Source organism: Rhinolophus ferrumequinum, chromosome 15 (assembly GCF_004115265.2).
Source record: "Rhinolophus ferrumequinum isolate MPI-CBG mRhiFer1 chromosome 15, mRhiFer1_v1.p, whole genome shotgun sequence".
NCBI classification, from domain to species: domain Eukaryota; kingdom Metazoa; phylum Chordata; class Mammalia; order Chiroptera; family Rhinolophidae; genus Rhinolophus; species Rhinolophus ferrumequinum.
The window spans coordinates 22736210-22751270 of NC_046298.1; the positions used below are offsets into that span (position 1 = coordinate 22736210).

General features: G+C 57.4%; 1 long non-coding RNA gene across 1 annotated transcript; it reads left to right on the top strand.

The window, feature by feature from the left end:
- Positions 1 to 51: 51 nt before the first annotated feature.
- Positions 52 to 3760, top strand: LOC117034640 (uncharacterized). The gene is made up of 3 exons (XR_004425122.1): positions 52 to 102; positions 206 to 357; positions 3389 to 3760. It is a non-coding gene; the product is annotated as an uncharacterized LOC117034640 (long non-coding RNA).
- Positions 3761 to 15061: the final 11301 nt, after the last annotated feature.

Sequence of the window (15061 nt, forward strand, 5' to 3'; positions counted from 1 at the left end):
GGCTGCGGGAGTACGCGGGCACGCGCCGCCCGGTGGGGCCGCCCCGCATCCCTTACCAGCACCAAGCTCTAGGCGCCTGCCCAACGCCAGACTTCAAGCCTGGTACGCGGGGTATCTCCTTTTCTCCAAATGCACGTCCCCAACCTCTACTATGGGGGAGAACACGCCCCTCCTCAAAGGACTAAGCAAATGCCTCGTCTTCTAGGCAGACTGCCGGGATTGCCCTTCTCTTGCTCCTGGAGCTGCTGCAGCCCCCGAGGCACTAGTCTAAAGTGGACTGCTGCCTCCCCCGCCCACCAACACCCGGGCATTCCGCGCGCGTCATTCGGGTCCTCCGACTCACACCTGAATCTGGAGGTAAAGGGGAAGGGGCGTGCACCAGGTGGCAGAAACTAATAATAAGGATCCCCGTATTGACTCAGGTGAGGCCTGCCATGTAAGATCCCGAAAAATTAAGTCAAGACGGAGAGATTGGGGACTCCAGCGAGTACCCGGCGGGTCCCTGTAACCCAAAGGGCGCAGAGATGGAGCTCATCCTGTTCTACCGGGCATGTGGACGTGTGACCGAGGCTCCAGTCCACTCACGGACAAGGGGCTCAGCTTCTCTTACCTTCTCCCCTTAGTTGAATCCTGCCTCCCTGAAGTGTCCCCCCATGGTCTGGTTTCTGCCCCAAGAGCTCTGCTCCCACCCCAATTCCCCAGTCAGCCTTGTGGGCACCTAACACCTGTAACCCAACAGCTCTGTTTCATCAACATGGGGGCGGGGGTGGGAGTTGTAGGGAATGAGGCCGAACTGAGTGGAGAGCGCCTTGGTTCTCCTGAGTCCCCACTCCCTAGACTGTAGGTGGGTGACTGTCCCCCGCAGCAGAATCAGGGTGAGAGCACAGTCCAGGCTTGTGCAATGGTCTGCAGGGAGAGTGAGGATGGAACCTACTCCAGAACAGGTCAGTCAAGTGCCTCATCTCCCGACCCTTGGACAGTCAACATCCTGGGCCACTTGCTGAGTGTGGACACATCAGGCAGCTCACGGTGCCAGGGCAGCAGTGGTGCAGACTCAGCTTTGCCCTCCAGAGAACCCTCTGGTCTGGCGTATAAAATACATATAAGCCCAAGGTGGAGCCACAGCTGTCCCTCCACCTGACACACATACCTGACATCCTGGCCAGGTGTGCCACCTTGGACAGGCCTTCTCCCATCTGTAAAATAAAGGGGCTGGGCTAGGGCAGTCCAAGTCTGGCTGCTTATAGGTCCCCTGGAGAGCTTATTAAAAACAGATTCCTAGGTATGTCTCCAAAACAAAAAGTGGGGGGGAACCTGGACATCTGCATTTCCTCAAAGCTTCTTGGGGAACCACTGGACAGAACTCACAGCATAGGGGGTGGGTAAGGAGCAGTGGGATTTGGACACAGTGTGACCCAGAGTCCTAAAGAAGGAGCAGGACAACTAGCTGCCAACCTATGCCCTCCCCAAGACTGGCCCCCTCAAAAGAGCCCACTTCCCCACAGAAGAGCCAGCTCTCAGAGAACCACTACCTAGGACATCCTTTCCTGCTTGTTCCCAACAGCTGTGCCCCAAAGTCAGGCAGGAAACTACGGGCCCCCCTAAACCCTGACCCTGTCCTCAGGCTGGTGGTCACCCCACGTTCCAAGGATGCAGATCTGGACCAGCTGGGCCATGCATGAGCATCTGTCTGTGCTGGGGGCTGGAGGGAGTCCTTAAGTGTTCCCCCGACCCCCCCAGCACACCACTCCAGTAGGGAGAGGGGCAGGGAGCAGGCCTCACCGCCAGGTAGTGCCCTGTATGCAAGGCTCCAGGCAGGAGGTCTCTGCAGGGATGGGTGGGGACACAAAAATACCTGGCCCTCAACTCTGTCCTAGTTGGCCCTGGGAGCGGGGTGGCTGGCTGGGAACAAGGGAATGGGAGAAAGAGACCCTCCAGTCTCTGGGGCTGGATTAAAGTAGCACTGGGGGTGGGGTTGCTGGTGTGGGCGGGCAGACGGGGGAAGGGAACCCAGCTCAGGCGCAGGCATTTCAAAAATTTGCTCCTTTTCCACTTCAACTCCACCCCCCCAACTCCCCAGCCTGTGCCTCCCAGAATGGCATTTCCGCTTTGGAATCAAGGCCCTAGGATCTGTGTCCCACTGTGCTGGAAGGGGGTAGTTAGAGGGGGAGAGGAATGCCCCCTCCCAGGCTTGGGGCGATAGGACAGGACACGCTGGGCAGGCAATGATTGGGGTGTATGGTGTATGAGGGAAGCAGACCCTCCTGGGCTGACTGCCAAGGAGCTCTGACAGTGACAGCCCTCAAGACAGCCTTCGTGAGGCCCTGGACCAGGCTCTATGATCACGTGCTCATTTCATGCCCACAGCAATTCTGCAAAACAGGCTTCATAATTAGCCCCATTTTCCAGATTAGTAGGTTAAGATCCAGTTTACCACCCTTTGTCCCATTCCACAGACTCCCAGATGCAGCGGGGACAGAGCTGGTGGCCAGGGAAGGGACAGCGGGACTGCTAGACTGCAGTCTAGCCTGACTGTCCTGCAGCACCTTCAGGATAGGGCAGGAAGGGAATCACGGGGCGGGGGCACTTGTGCTCAGAAGGCCAAGGACCCTTTGGCACTCGGAGACCCCAAAGGTCAGGCAGCTGAGAACTGGGGCCCAGCACCACCCCCCACACACTGAGGTTCAACCCCATAAGGGGTGCAGGGGAATGTGCAGGCAGGAAGGCGAGCAGCCACTGGGAGAGAACGAGCGGGGAGAAGGTGTTGCTGGTGGAGATACAAGAGTGCTGCCCAGGCACAGGACTCTCCTAGACCGTTGTCAGCCTCCCCAGGGGCAGCCTGGCACCTCCAACCAGGCTGAGGATGAGCTCACAAGCTGCAGGGAGATGTCACCAACCCCTCCCCTTGGGGCCTGGAGTAGCTATCTGTACAGGGAACATGGAGGGCCCAGCCCACAGGGACAATGGTTCTCATCTGTCCATTAAAGTGTCCACTGGGGCGAGGGCTGCTGCTGATCCCAGACCCTAAGTGGGAAGAAGAGCTTGGGACTGGTTCCCACGCTGGGCTTTCTGGGTCTTATTCTTCAGGTCAGACCCATTGCACAATGAACAATTCTTGCTTTAGACCCAGCAATGTCTGTTGCAGCATTTCTAACTGCAAACAAAGCAGAGGCATCATCTAAATGCCCAAGTATGGGGGACTGGTGAGGCAACCACAGCCTCTCGATGGAATATTGTGCAGCTATTATTAGGATGGCCACTTTCAAAGACAGACATCATGCAAGGCAATGCTTATGACAATGGGAAGTGAAAAGAGTGGGCTCAGATGGCTTGCACAGTGTGAGGAGGGCAGGCCTTTCGCCTCCTAAAGCCTTGGTTTTCCCAGCAGCACAGGAGGTTGGCTGGATAGGTCAGCGGATGGCCGGCTCTGGGAGCAACAGCAGGAAAGGATTTCCTGAGGCCGGAGGTGAGTGCTGCCAGCCCCAAGGACAGGAAGAAGTGATGTATCTGGAGGGTCACACGGTGTTGAAGCCTTCCCCCTGGGCTGGCCATTCACGTTGGCAAGCTCAAAGCTGGCGTGTGAGCTGGAGCCACACGCCTGGGAGAGGATGCAGGGAGCATTGTGGATGGCCTGGAGAAAAGGTGAGGCTGGCTGCATCAAGAACCACTGTCACAGACAGGCTGGACTCGGTCCTCACTGCCACTCTGGGGACCAGGACAGAACTACCACTACCCAAAGGCTCAGAGATGGGCAGTGCCTTGCCCAGGTCACACTGCCAAGAAGTGGCAAAACAGTAATCCTAACCCAGCTACCCAGGCGTGTCCCCAAGGAAAAGCACCCAGGTAACCCCAGACAGAGCAGAGCAGGCACTCTCAGGGCGGATGTTAGAGCCATCAGCCATAAAACACTTTGCTATCCTCCCCTCCTCTTGGAGGGTGGAATGACGAGTGGGGCAGTTCATTTGTCATTACAGTGGTGACTGTGTGTGTGCGTGTGGGGGGGTGAGGGCTGCCCCTCCCCCCCAGCCCGGAGCTAAATCCCTCCCCAGTTACCTACTCCTGGGGCTGGGGGCTCCAGTCCTCAGCTTGCCATTCCCTTTAGCATCCTCCTGGGCCAGTGCCCAGAGACTTGGGTGCAGGGGCAGGGCCAGGATCAAAGGTGTGGGGGTGGAGCCGCCAGGTATAGGGACATAGTCAGGGGAGGAGGAGGGGGGCTGGGGGAGGACAGAGGGCAGACTGGCCTCCCAGGTCCCGGGAAATCCAGTGCCCCTCACCTTCCTGTACCTCCCTCCCTCCCCACTAGCTCTTTCAAGGAACCAGAACTGGAAGGAGCAGCATACTCCCTGAATTCTTTTAATTGCTTTTCTAATTTGAAAATTAAAGAGCGGCACACCGCACCTGCAGGGAGACGCCTGCTTCAAAAAGGGGCTCTGCTCACAGCAGCTCACGGTTACAGTGGGGTGGGCAGGCTGGGCCCTGGAGCACTTCCAAGGGGCCCTTGGCCCCACTCGGTGCTCACCCTGGTGCCAAGTCCCCCTTTCTCTTCTGCAGCTCCCTCTTCTGCTCTCCAGGTGGGGGACCTCCCTGAGTGCTGGCAGGTGGGCAGGGGCTGGGCCAACAACCAGGACCCCAAGTGTGTCATAAGAAGGTTGGGTCCTCGGTGCCCTTGCCCTCTCTGCTGGCACTGGCGAAACCACTGCTGGTATCCTCACCCCGCAGCAGCCCGTCAGCACTGCCTGGGGGAAGAAATGGGCTGGCAGAAGAAATGGTGGTACAGGAAGGAGGGGCTTGGGCTCGGTCCTGGCCTGAGGAGAGTGGCCTGTGAGAAGGACAAGCAGGCAAGTCCCTGTCTTCAGAGAAGGCTTAGCTGCTGGTGGCCGCCCAGCGTGGGCTGGCAGCCTGGCAGGCAGGGACAAGGGTATGGTCAAGAAGCCACCCCAGCCCCCCATCTGCTCTTGCCTCTTCCCATGGCGACCAGTCCCAGCACATCAGGACAGTTGCGGGGGTGACACTTCACATGCCATCTGCTGCCCCCTTCCCAGCCTGCTTTTCCACAGGAGCACAGGTACCCATACCCACAGAGACTCACAGAGATGCCCAGAGATGTACAGAGGGGTAGAAGAGTGCTGCCCAGCCATTCAGCTGGGATGGGTGGGTCAGGGAGTGAGTGGCATCACAGGAGGGGACCCTTAGGGCTCTGGGAGCAGTGGGGGAAGCGTACAAAAAGGAGTGGATACAGAGCTACGGCAGCCACTGTAAAGGCACTGCTGTTTCTTCCTCCGCGGGCCACACTGTGGAGCAGCCCACCTGAGCCTGCTCCAGCCTCCAGAGAAAGGCTCCATTTGCCCAGGAGAGAACATTAAAGATTCCACCTGGCGCAGGACCCTCAGCCCATCATCGCTGCAGCTTTCAGAGCCCCTGTCTGTGCATGTAAGTGCCCTGCTCATCACCAGCCACCGGACTGAAGGCACATGCAGCTTGCACCGTGCACAGCAGCGCCCTGGTATCAGCACCACACCCCGACCCAGCCCATCACACCCCAGCCCCCCTCCACCAGGCACCAGGGGCATGAGTGCTCTCCACTAAGGCCTCCTTGCTCTCCCAGTCCCTGCTCAGGTGCCCTGAGCTTCCCCAGCCCTGAACCGCACGAGGATCAAAACCTCAACTGAGACTCGGGGGTAAAATCTTTCTGTGGAGCCCTACTGCCCTCAGGTCCACCAGCCAACGCACGGGTATGGGGTTGTGGGGGTGGGGAGTGGCTGGTTGTGGGGTCTATCACTATACAATTATAGTGTTCCCATCATTCCTTTGGCACCTACTTGCTACCAGGATACTGCTGCCTGGAAACCATCCATGTCCCAGGGAACTGACACTGGGGGGGAGGGGGGGACACAAGCAGATAAACACACGTGCACATCTTTGGTGATCAGGGCTCTGAAGGAGAACAGAAAAGACAGCAGAGTGATGGCAGCGAGCGGCTATTTTATAGAAGGTGTGGTGGGGGGTGGGTCCTCTCTTTGGAGATGACATTTGAGCAGATGTGTGAATCTTTTGCTAAGGCTCACTATGCAGAAAAAGTAACAGTAAAGATTTGTAAAAATAGCACAGGCGTGCCAACTCCCTTGGTGTCCACGTTGGTGTTAGGGGGGCGGGGAGTGTTTCCCAAGCGACCGCATCCCCTGTCTTGGCTTCTTGAGTGGTGGGGTCTCCACTGGGCTGGGGGCTCCCAGACTTGAAGCAGGAGCAGCCAGGAGTATCTGCCCTGTGGCTATCTTGGCAGGCAGCCAGGGACAAAGAGGAGGGAGCCCAGGAATCTGGGGAGGATAGAGAGCAGGGTGGAAAGATGTTGTCAGCTCCCAGAGCAGCCTCCATCCTCCCCTACTTCCCGCTCTCTCAGGAGCCTGTCCCAGCCAAGACCTCTGCAGTGGAAAGGGGCCCAGGAGAACACACAGGTGACGCAAAAACCTACGAGGTTTCATCCCACAGGCAACCTGGGAAGAGGGAATTCACACCCTAGATCCTTGGGCAGGGCTGTGAACTGGGAGGAGACATGTGGTCACACCACCTTCTGAACAAGCACGTAACTTGGGGGATCCAGGATTTGAGGGCACACACGACTCTCTGGGCATGCCTCAAGACACACATCATGGGATATCAGGTTTTATAAAACACTGACAACACTTCCAGTGTTCCAGGATTTTAAAACACACAGCATACAAAAACTAGAGACAGGTATCCATCAGCAAGGGCAGGGATAAGTACATCAATTCTTATTCATAAATGGAAGACTACTCAGCACAGCAGTAAGAAAGGAACTATTAATATCGCATGGATGAAAATCTCAAAACTGTCATGCTGAATAAAAGAAGCAAAACCTCAAAGAGTGCATACTATATGCTTCCTTTTCTATAAAGTTCAAGAACAGGCAAATTTAAGCATGAGGAGAGAAATCAGAATGTTGGCCACCATAGGGAGGGTGGGGCACCTGACTGTAAAGGGGTACCTGCAAATTTTCTGAGATGATGGAGACGTTCATTATTTTCATTTGATTGATGATTATACGGGGTCTACGTTAGTCAAAACTCATCCAACTGTGCACCAAACATCTGTCCATTTCACTATATGGAAAATCTACCTTGATAAGGGTCTCAACTGGTAAAAATAAAACAAAGCACAGAGGGGAAAAATAAATGGCACTAGAAGTACCAAAAATAGGTATTACAATCCTGAACCCACCAAGTCACCCTTTTTGCCCTGGCTGTCAGGGAGCTGACAGTTAAATTTGTACGGCTATCTTCCCCATTACACAGTTCTGGATCTTTTGATGACCCAAGACTATTTATATCTTTCACTATAATCTGCTTCAAATCCTCCTTGGAACTTGGTGGGGTTTAAATAATAAATTAAAATGACTGAAACCCCCCCCCACCCCCAGCCTCTAATCCCCTGTAGAGAAGGGATTAACTTTAGAGCTGAAACTTGTGACCATCTCTCCGGCCAGCATGGGCATCCATCACCACCACTCCTGAGGTCCCCAACGTGCCCTCAGCTCTTTCTCCTTTTCTTGAAGTGAGGGAGACACTGGCCCAGCAAACAGAGATTAAGAGTAAGCCAAAGACACGATAGGTTTGGTGAGGATACAGTCAAAGCAAGCAGCTGTGATGAAGCCAGGTCGAGGCTCAGGAAGATAAGGCGCAGAGAGCGGGAAGGGGACAGGAGGGCAGACCTGGGGGCCAGCTGCAGGGAGCACAACTCATGACGGGCAGCAGGAAGTGGGGGTCAGAAGGTGCCGCCTGCACAGCTTTACAGCCCACCTGACTCATCTGCAGGCTTGAGGCCCTCCCTTAAGGTTTTGGGACCCACCTCGGGGGTGCCCTGCCCGCCCCTTGGTGACCAGGCTCCAGCAGACCACACCTGAGGACAGGCCTGCACGGCCCCAGTGGCTTCACGACCTGCGACTCTGCACCCACTCCTGGGGCGCTCAGGGCAGGACACCTACCTGGCCTAGCATAAAGTAGGCCCGCTGGTGGCCCCACGGAGGCCGCTCTGTCGGTGGGATAAGGACACGGACCTGCGCATCCAAGGCTTATCCAAGGTTCGAGAGGCAGGTCCTACAATCAAGCTGGGGAAGGGGGAGAGCCCAGGGCCATGCCACCATGAAGGCTTTGGCAGGAACCAAACCGACCGTAAAGAAAGGGACACCAGAGGCAGACTGTGCAGGCCATGGAGCATCACAGGGGCAAGAAGCTGATCACCCTCCCCCCGCTGCTTGTGCAGGAGCCAAGAGTGGTGTTGGCCACTGCACCATCCAACAGTGTCAGGATAAAGACGATAACGTCCACAACAGTAGCTGCTATGACTGATTGGTCTCTTACGAAAAGCTTTCTGCAAGCCCTGCCAAGTTCTCACAAAACCCCAAGAGCTCAGTGCTGTTTATATCCCCATAATACAGATGAGGAAACAGGCTCGAGGGGTTGAGACTCACTCAAGGCACAGATGAGCCAGCACCATTCATTCTAGAGCCCTTGCCCTTGAGCCAACAAACATCCTCCCCACCCAGGAGCAGCCCCCAGCAAGGCTTCTGGGACAGTGGCTGAAACGCCAGGCTCTCTGCACAAGGGCACAGCTACCTGCCTATGCGGGCGCCTTGGTGCTCCCAGGGCCATATCCACTGCAGGTGGCCAGAGCAAGCTGGGGCGATGAGGCAGAAAGAGGAGCCAAGCTACCCCGAGGAAGCCTGCAATCTGGAGGGAACCTGACAGCAACCAAATAACCCCAACAATAAACACAATCGCAGATGGGGGCCTGGAGGGCTGCTCGGGCTGAGGCCCTCTGCCTGAGCACTGCAGAGTGAGCAGAGGCAGTAGCTGGAGATCACTTCCTGCAGAGGGAGGGCCAGGTAGAGGCAAGGTTCCGTGGGAGGAGGGGAGGTGGCAGGAGGAGTGTGCTGTGTGCTTTGGAGACTGAACTGCGGACTTTGGACTGGGACACTGCCTTTTCCCATTGTCCTCTTTTAAGTCCACTCTACCAGGCTCCAGCTGTCCATGGCCTCGCTTCCCAGGCCAGTGCCTCCCAGCTCTCTGGCCAGTTCTCCCATCACAGCACTGGCTGGCACAGAGCCAGGCACAGAGGGGCCCCCAGATCACTGGCGGAGATTCAACCAGGTGCCACGCCTGGTCCACCAATCTCCACTGACTGCTGGGGCGGCACAGAGCTAGATCCACACTGCTGCACAGCCTCCCAGGGGTGCCAAAGGGGTTATATAAACTCATACTTGGAAAGCCACAAGCAGAGGGTCGGTCTCTCGGCAGACTTGGCCTCTGTGGACAGTCAACAAGCCACAACCCCCCAATTAGAGAGGCCACGCAGAATGACGCTCACTTTCTGGCTTTGGATCCTGCCAGTCTTTGTTCCCACCCTGGCTCTCTCAGTGGCCATGCAACCCTGGCAAGACACAGGTCCTCCCTGAGCCTGTGAAGTCCTGAGCCCAGCACGTGGCACACAGGACACTCTCCACGCATGTTAGCACCGTCACTCCTTGAAAGGACCCACCCCTCATTCAATAAAGAAGCAGAGGAGAGGCTGGAGCCCATTTCACAGACAGGAAACGAGAGGCAGGAATAGACAGCAGGGAACTTCTCTATAAGCTGGAGGCTGGCCTCTTGCCTGACAGTGCCGGGGGAGCCAGCACCTTGTCACTCCAAAACACGGATCATGCCAGTGCCTGCCAGGGGACTGAAGTGGATGGCACAGCTGTTTTCCTTTCAAATGCTTCCTGCCTGCCCAGAGGGAAGAGACAGGCCTGAGGCACCAGATGGCCATGCCCAACAGGAAGGCAGATGTCAGACCAGCCAGAAAAAGCATTTCCAGGTGCTGCGTGAGCACTGTCCTCAGCTCAGGGCAGAGGAAAGAGCACTGTGCAGGGAGTCAGGAGGACCCTGTGTGGGTCAAATGACAGATCCATGGAGGGTCCTCCTGCTCTAACATCCAGGAAGTCACTCCTGGCTTAACCTGGCCGTCCCAACCTCTCCTTTCCCTGCCATCACCTCCCATTCCATTCAGAAGCATCTTGTAATTTCTGTGGGCCAAAGTGCCTGCGTCAGCCCCAGCCAGGAAAAGACTGCCCAAATGAACGGGTGTGCTTAAAACCCAAACGTGTCCATGAGTACCACATGGGCAATCACCATTCTTGGTTCCAAGAGCAGAGCTTGAGCAGGCAGCCCGGCCTGGAAGCTTCTGAGGGGCCTCACCACTCACCAGCACATGAAAGCAATTTTCTGAACATTTCATGGCTGCTCCAAAAATGAACTTCTCCTCCCAGCCCCACCAGCTCACACCCTGCCCAAGGTCCCAGGGTGATCTGACAGCCCAGCCACATCAGGGCAGATGGTGAGACCCCCACCTACCCCCTGTAGAATCTCTGAGGGCTGTGGCTACAGGTAGGAGGGTGGGACGTGACTTGGAGCTGGCTACGGTGTGGACATACCAAACAGACCTTAGCTGCGTTTCCACAGCAGGTGTCCATAGCAGTGCCCGTCTGTACAAGTCACACCCAGACCCTGGCCCTCCTGCCATCCCTCTCTTGTTATAGTTGGGGCCATTGAGGCACAGAGCCCAGGAAGGATGCCCAAAGTCCTGTAAGGCAAGGGGTCTGAGTGCCATTCAGACTCTGTGTCCAGATCTCTGCTGTGATTGTGGACGATCAAAATAAATCAAGCACAGACCTCCCAAACTGAAATCACTCTGATGTGGCCTGAGTCACATTCCCTGTTCACTACTGCTCTGGAGACCCAGGCCCTCAAGCAGGCTCAGGTGGTCCACCTCGTCCTTCCAGCCAGTTCCCACAGGGTAAGGATCCCCAGAAAAGATCCAGAGCTTTGCAGGAAAGCAGAGCAAGAGAGAAGAGGGGCTTGGCAGGCATTTTCTGTCTTCTTTCTTTCTTTCTAAAGATGAGACAATTATGCTCGGAACCAGAATAAATTGGGGGTGGGGGTGGGGGAGTGGTTCACATCAGCACTGTCTGGAAGCCCTAATTTTTTCATCTGTAACTCTGCATTACCACCCTGGAGGCGGGCAGGAGCTGGGATCTTTAATTCCATAATAACAATGCTTTGCTCTTACACGGCATCTCTCCTCCAGTAATCTCCACACGCTCTATGGTGGTTAATTAAGAGGCTACTTGCCCTGCCAGGAAGTCCCAACTGTCTGCTTCACCATAAGGATGGGGTCCCCCAGGTAAGGATCAGTCCCAGAAACAAGGCCAGATGGACAGGTGCTCTGGCCCACTGCCCCATCCTGTCAAGAGTGGAAAGCCCTAACTCCTCAGAGAAACAATGGCTGGAGGCCACAGCTTTTCAACCTACAGACAGCACCCCACACATGAAGGACTCGGGGTGTTGGCCCCCACCTCAGTCTGTCCATCTGTAAAGCAGGCTGGGGACTGCACCTGAAGTCCGGTGACTGGGGGTAGCCAGGATCACTTGCCACCTTCAGGAGGTGGGGCTCAGATTCCTCCAGATGCCGGCCTAAAGGTGGAGCCATGGCCTGGTGGCTCCCCAAGCCTAACTGCTGGGCTAGGAAGAGAGGGTGTCAGGAGAGAAGAGAAGCCCCCAAGGAGGGAGGAAGGGGCCTGGCCCTGTGCCCTAGGGGGTTCAGTGGCATAAGAAAACTTCCCAGGAAAGTCAGTACATCAGCCCTTCTGGGGCGCTGGCATAACCCCACCTGGCCAAGCTGTCCTGGGGGATGGGTGTCTCCGGAGAGGTACAGACCCCGCAACAGGCCTGGCCATCGCGGTAAGGTCCCTGGAGCCCAACAGGGAAGCTATCCCTAGGGGACAGCACAGACCTTCCCCCTCACCCGGCCCAGAGGTCCTGGAGTGGGGCTCCTGGGGGAGAGAGTCCTGGGGGACAGCACGGACTCCAGTCTGGCTCAGCTGTCTCAGGGGTTTCCCGGGGGCCAGCAAAGATCCCTGCCAACCCAGCTGTCCTGGGGGGGCTCCCCGAAGGGACAACACGGACCCCACCGACCCGGATCTCCAGGTAGAAAGAAAGGCAGGGGCCGGGAGGCCGTATTGGGGGAGACGCCCCCAAGCCGTCCCCATTCCCCGACCCAAGAAGGCCGGGGGGTGGGGGGTGACCCCCAGCCCGGGAACCCCCGCGGCATTAGGCCTGCAGCCGGCGGCGCGAGGTCGCAGGCCCGACCCGGGGGCGGCCGACCCGGGGTCCCGGCCGGCGATCGGTACTCACCGGCACGGACATCTTGGCCGCCACTCCCGTAGCCCAGATGGGCAGCGGCGCCGGCAGGCTGGAGGCTCCCGTCCGCCACGCCGCTCAGAGCCCCGGGCACCCGGTCCCTGCGCTCTCGGGGGTCCCAGCGGGCTCCTGCGCGCTCCCGGCGGCCGGACTGTCCGGCCGCTCAAGCCCGCGCTGCGCATGCGCCGCCAGCGCGGCCCCTCCCCCCTCCCGTCTCCTCCGCGGGGGCAGCATTAAAGGCGAGGACCCCGGACCCCGGCATTTTTCTGTCGGCCCAACGGGGATCGGGCTGGGTCTCCACCTCTTACCTATTCTTCAAGAGCCACTTCGAATCGCACCATCTCCCGTGTGCCCACCTGGTTCTGGACGTCAGAACCCTCACCCCCCACGTTGCCCAGCCTAGGGTGCTGGGCGCCTGCCCTGTGGTCTGGCCGGGCTCCCGGTTCCTGTGTTTGAAGGCGATTGCATCGTCAGCTGAGCACCATCGTCTAGGGCTCCTAGAAACCCTTCCCACTCCCCCAGCTGAAACCCCAGAGACGCCTGGTAACCCCCACGGGCCGCCCAGTGCCTCTCTGCCTACTCTGCACTCCCCCCACTGGTCCTCTCCCAGGGATGGGGAGCTCCAAAACCCCGGAAACAGCCTGGCTCATTGTCGGGTCACCTTGACATCTGGACTGGCTTTTAGAGAGGATCCTGCCTCCAGGTAACCCCTACTCAAGGGTCACCCACAGCCTGGTTTCCCTGCGCCAGGGTCCAGCCCCTAGACTCTGGAAGACAGGCATTTGCTACCTGAGCCTTCCTTTCCCTGGATTAAACATCCCCAATTTTTTCATCTGTTCCACACCTGACATGGTTTCCAAACATCCCATCTACAGGCAGTAGGCACCTACATGTGCACTCTAATGCCCCCCATCCCCTGCCAAGTAGGCCTTGCTGGTCTCCCGATGCATGTAACAGACTAAGGCTCTGAGATCCCTCAGTTACCAGAAGACAGAACCAGGGGTCTAACAATTCTGTTCTGGCACCCACCACATACAGCCTGTCCCTGCTTCCTGCGGGCATTTCCTGGGCAAAGCTGCACTAAGTGAATGGCTGCTACTGCCAGGAAAGAATGAGTAAACACCTAGGACCAGGGCAGTGTCCAGGGAGGTCAGCCCTGCAGCCAACCGGGGAGGAAAGACAGAGCTGGTTCTGAGGCTGGCTGGCAGCAGCCAAGGCTCATGGGGAGACCTGGGGGCAATGAACTTTGGCCCCCTAGGAAATCTGTAAGGGCAGTTGCCCAAGGGGACAGGCTTTTTTGTCTGCCAGGAAGTGAAGTACCAGGAAGCCCAAGGTGATTGAACAGAGGGAGGAAACAGTGGAAGGTGGACTTCCCCAAAGACACAGATCTGGCCCACAGCTCCCAGACCTCAACATCCCCCTTAGCAGGTCATCCACTGGGGATGAGGAGGCTTTCTAGCCTTCTTTTGCAAGAGGTAGGGCTGCCTTGGTCTTTCTCCTGAGGGTCCTGGGGAGAATCCTAACAGTGACCATCAGCAAGGAGAGGGGTACTAGATGTTCAAGAAAGGGGGAAACTGAGGACTGCCAAAAGGCCCAGGGCCCAATTATTGAACCAATGAGCCAGGGTCCCTCCCTGCTCCAACTGAGCAGGGTTATTACTCCCCACCTTTACCCCTTGCGTAGGGCTTCCCAGTTGTGCACCTCAATTTCCCCAGCCCAGTGCTTGGCAAGGCATTGTTAGAGGGGGCAGACAGGGCCACAGGGAGCAGAGGGGGCGCTGGGCTGACAGCTGCCACCTCCTCAAAGGGCGCTCTGTGTGTGCCTGGCAGGCAGCCCTGCCTGTGCCCACCCGCCTGCATCCAGCTGGCACAGGAGCTCCTGAGCTAGGAGCAGCAGCTCAGCCTGGCGCCCAGGCTCCGAGCCACACGTGCCCTCTGTCTCAGAGGCCTCCCCAGCTACCCAGGCCCCTCCCTCACTGAGCCTGCCTCGCCTTCTTCCTTCTCTTTTACTTGGCCACTCTTTCTTATCGCCCACTCCTTCTGTCTCCTGTCCCTATTTCTAGGTGCCTGGGCCAGAAATGGATGAGCAGTGGGGAAAGACTCCTTCAACACCGCTGGGTACAGGGAAATGGAAATGCAGGGGAAGGGTGTACCTGGGGCCAGGACCTCCACATCATCTAGTGCTTGCCTCCAACTGATCCGTACTGATTGCTTATGGCTGCTTACTCTGGGAGGACATCACTAATTCTTTCCTTAGTGCAGAAACAGGGATCCCTGGGTGTGGGGTTGGGGCAGCCAGAGGAGTCCCACTGTGCACCCTCCCCTGACACTACCAGATGTCTGTGAAAGCAGGGATGCTCCTTCTCACTACCCCGTGCCACCCTCCACCCCAACCCACCCCACCCCCAGCAGGCAAATGATCCTGGGTGACTCACTCAGTCCTGCAGATGACAGGCTCTGGGGGGCCTCACGACTAGCAGTTCACACCACAAGTAACAGCTGGGCTGCCTGAGCAGGCGCCAGTACCCTAAGAGGGTCCTTGAGGACTGACCAGGGCCCCAGGGAGGGGTTATTATTGTTCCTGGCACTGAGAGAGAAGGGAATTTGGACACAGCTAAATCTGGACAGAGGCAAGCTTCATAGCCAGTTCTCTGGCCTCTGTCCCCTGGGCCTTGCTGTGTCTAGAGGGGCAGAGTTCTGGGAGGTGGCTCCTTTTGTGCCCCCACCCCCCAAGGTACCCGGGCACCTGTCTGTCAGAGGAGCGCCTGGCCCAGGAGAGTGTAGTGAGCCTTTGGAGGCACCGGTGGTGCA